The sequence below is a fragment of the Gekko japonicus genome, unplaced genomic scaffold (assembly GCF_001447785.1).
Source record: "Gekko japonicus isolate JY-2015 unplaced genomic scaffold, Gekko_japonicus_V1.1 scaffold2429, whole genome shotgun sequence".
NCBI classification, from domain to species: Eukaryota; Metazoa; Chordata; class Lepidosauria; order Squamata; family Gekkonidae; genus Gekko; species Gekko japonicus.
This window is the reverse complement of record NW_015165894.1, coordinates 153,963-157,815: the sequence shown is the minus strand read 5'-3', so window position 1 is coordinate 157,815 and position 3,853 is coordinate 153,963. Positions and strand designations below refer to the sequence as shown.

The 3,853-nt window shown below is 52.2% G+C and overlaps 1 protein-coding gene across 2 annotated transcripts in view; it reads right to left on the bottom strand.

Moving 5' to 3' along the window:
- Positions 1 to 173, bottom strand: part of IFNAR2 (interferon (alpha, beta and omega) receptor 2) — a 28,679-nt gene extending 28,506 nt beyond the window's left edge. For both annotated transcript variants that reach the window (XM_015411346.1, XM_015411347.1), the window contains exon 1: positions 108 to 173. The gene's annotated coding sequence lies outside the window, so the exon portion shown is untranslated. The remainder of the gene's footprint in view (positions 1 to 107) is intronic.
- Between the last annotated feature and the right edge of the window lie 3,680 nt (positions 174 to 3,853).

The window sequence follows — 3,853 nt, the reverse complement described above, 5'->3', positions numbered from 1 at the left end:
CCCCCCCCCCCAGCGCAACCAGCCGCGGTCTTTGGGACGGACCCCCGCCTCTTTCCCCCTGCCTCCGAACTCGGCTCTTTGACCCTTCGCGGCGCGAAGCAGCGTACCTAGAGGTGAGCGGGCTCTCTCCTTTCCCCGCTCAGCCCTCGCCTGGGCCGCGGTTGCGGATTCCATGCGGATTCCAAGCCCGCGGTGTCCCTTTTCCAGGCGGGGAAACCATTGGTCAGCTAGTCGGCTAGGCAGCAGCTCCTCGGGTGAAAACGAAAGTAAAGAGGCTGGGGAGGAAGGCAGATCTTGACTACCCTGCGAGGCTAGGCTTAGCGAGCGAAGAAAAGGGGCTGCTTTGAGGGCTGGCTGGAAATCCCCCTCTAAAGGGGGAGCCGATGGAATGAGCCATCCCGGGGTGGGGAGGAAAGCTGAAGCGCCCTCGGCATGTATCGCAGTCTTCCTAGCTCGTGTGTGAATGTGACTGTGACATTCAATGGAAGAAGGAGGGCACACACAAACTGTATACTGTAATGTGTAATTTTTACAGGGCCGTAGCCAGGATTTTTTACTGGGGGGGGGCATTTAAATAAATCGGGAAGGGCACCCCCGCATACCACCCCCACCCCCGGGCTGCGTCAGGAGCGACTAGAGAGTTTTTTGTTTTTTTTAAAGCAGCGACAAAGGAGAGAGGTAGCAGCGCCGGCAAGCACGGCAGGGCAGGGCGATCGCTCTGCGAGGCTGTGGCCTGCGTGAAAAATAAACCGTATGGATGGGAAGTTGGGAGGCTTGGGTGGTAAGTGGGAGGGGGGCCTGGCCCTGAGATGCCCCTCTGTAGCTACAGGTCTCTGTGTAAAGGGAATCAGTGTTGACCTTTTCTATTTTCCATGCACAAATCTACACACAACAGAATGGATTTTCTTTTATAACAGTAGCAAGGCTTATCTGACTGGGATTGAGAGCTCGGTTTCTAAAACAAGAGATGCCAGAACACAAGTGTCAATGCGATCTACCTCTTTAGCCACCAGGCATAATTTAAAAAATAGGCCCACACTTGAACTCCGGTGTTGGACTGGATGGGCCACTGGCCTGATCCAACACTGGCTTCTCTTATGTTCTTATGTTAAGACCCGTAATGGCATGGTGACGCTGACCTGAATGGCCCAAGTTAGCCTGATCTCATCAGATCCCGGAAGCTAAGCAGGGTCGGCCCTGACTAGTACTTGGATGTGAGACCAGTAAGGAATTCCAGAGGGCTCTGCAGAGGGAGGTCACTGGCAAACCACCTCGGAATGCATCTTGCCTTGAAAACCCTGGGCTCTCTCCTTTCCCCGCTCAGCCCTCGCCTGGGCCGCGGTTGCGGATTCCAAGCCCGCGGCGTCCCTTTTCCAGACGGGGAAACCATCGGTCAGCTAGTCGGCTCGGCAGCAGCAGCTCCTCGGGTGAAAACGAAAGTAAAGAGGCTGGGGAGGAAGGCGGATCTTGACTACGCTGCGAGGCTAGGCTTAGCGAGCGAAGAAAAGGGGCTGCTTTGAGGGCTGGCTGGAAATCCCCCTCTAAAGGGGGAGCCGATGGAATGAGCCATCCCGGGGTGGGGAGGAAAGCTGAAGCGCCATCGGTATGTATAGCAGTCTTCCTGTAATCGAGCACTACATTGAGGAACAGAAGAGAACTCATAGCTCATGTGCGAATGTGACTGTGACATTAAATGGAAGGAGGAGAGCACACACAATCTGTATACTGTAATGTGTAATTTTTACAGGGCCGTAGCCAGGATTTTTTACTTGGGGGGGCGCAACCCCGCATACCACCCCCACCCCCGGGCTGCGTTAAGAGCGACTAGAGAGTATTAAAAAAAAAAAAGCGACAAAGGAGAGAGGCAGCGGCGCAGGCAGGGCAGGGCAGGGCAGGGCGATCGCTCGGCGAGGCTGTGGCCTGCGTGAAAAATAAAATAAACCGGATGGGTAAGTGGGAGGGGGGCCTGGCCCTGAGATGCCCCTCTGTAGCTACAGGTCTCTGTGTAAAGGGAATCAGTGTTGACCTTTTCTATTTTCCATGCACAAATCTACACACAACAGAATGGATTTTCACATAAGCCATTCCAAATGTTTCAGATTTCCACTTAAGATATAATTGGGTGGATCCACATGCTCCAAGGAGCCGTCCTACAATTTCACTGTCTCTTTCTCCAAAAGAAGAAAGTTGCAAGAAGTCTCCTTAGATTGCAGAAAGACTTCAAACTTGAGGCAAAAGAAAAAGTGTGATATAAAAATAGAAATAAATAATAGAATGGTAGGATCCTCCCATTAGATGATGTACCAACCTTGTTTGTGGAGGAGGGAGTAAATTCTCTCACCATATAGTTGCCACTTTGTGTGTATATTATTGGAGGTGACCTCCTCTGGCCAGGGGCACATTGGAAAATTCCATGGCAGGCATCTGCTTTGTGGCAGGCATCCCAGCTATGTCCATCCGTGGGTAGCATGAGGTGCAAGGCCCGCCCAAACACACATAGCAGTGAACCCTGAGTTCCAAAGGCACAGATACATAGACATTTGAGCAATGCTTCATAAGCACAATACAGACAATAACAGAAAGACAAGCCCACATGGTAACACATGACACCTAGGGAAATCCCAGACACTACAACACCCTCCTGCACATCTGTATAGATAAGCATTTCGGCGCACAGCAGAGACAGCACAGAAAGGAATGCAGTAGCAATTAACCTGAAAGGAAAGCAATAGCAATTAACCAGATACAGACCAAACTCCCCAACCTTCATGGCGGCATAGCTGACACGCTGACGGCCATAACTTTTTAAAGAGCCCCTAATGGAGTCCAAGGCCACCACCCCGGGGCTCAGGGATGTGAGGGATCGTCCCCCCCCCCACGGCCGCTGCAGCTACCGCTGAACGAGGTGGCGGCCATAACTTTTTAAAGAGCCCCTAACGAGGGCTGGGGGAACCAGAATGACCTCTCACGTCATCACACGTGTCCGTTTCAGCTGCCGCCGCTGGCCATAACTTTTTAAAGAGCCCTTAACGGAGTCCAAGGCCACCACCCCAAGGCTCAGGGTTGCGAGGAAACGTTTTGCCCCCCCACGGCCGCTGCAGCTGCCATCGAATGCGGCGGCCATAACTTTTTAAAGAGCCTAACGAGGCCTGGGGGAGCCAGAATAACCTTTGCGTTATCACAAGTGGCCGTTGCAGCTGCCGCCGACAGAGGCGGCGGCCATAACTTTTTAAAGAGCCCCTAACAAGGGCTGGGGGAGCCAGAATGACATCTGTGTCATCATATGTGGCCGTTGCAGCAGCTGCCTACAGCAGCAGCGGCCATAACTTTTTAGAGCCCCTAATGAGAGCTGGGGGAGCCAGAATGACCATCACACCCGAGAGGTGGAATTTGCCCCTAGGAGTCCAAGGCCACCACCCCGAGGCTCAGGGAGGCGGGGGAATGTTTCAACCCCACCCCCACCCCCGTGGCCATTGCAGCTGCCACCGACAGCAGTGTAGAATATAATGCCAGGTACCAGAGATATAAACTTTATAAAGGATGCAGGCAAACCCACTTAATGATATTATTTTTTTACTCAAAATACAAACATGCATAAAATATTAACACTCTTAAGTATTTCATCTGTTTAACAGTCTTTGATGATTGACATCTAGTCCAACTCCCTGCACAATGCAGGAAATTCACAACTACCTCTGGCAGAACTGGCAAAAAACCCTCCAGGATCACTGGGGGCCAAACTGGCCTGGAGAAAAATTGCTTCCTGACCCCAAAGTGGCAATCAGCATTTCCCTGAGTGTATAAGAAAGGCCCATGAGAACTAAGCACTGATGCAACCCTTGCTGTCCTGTCT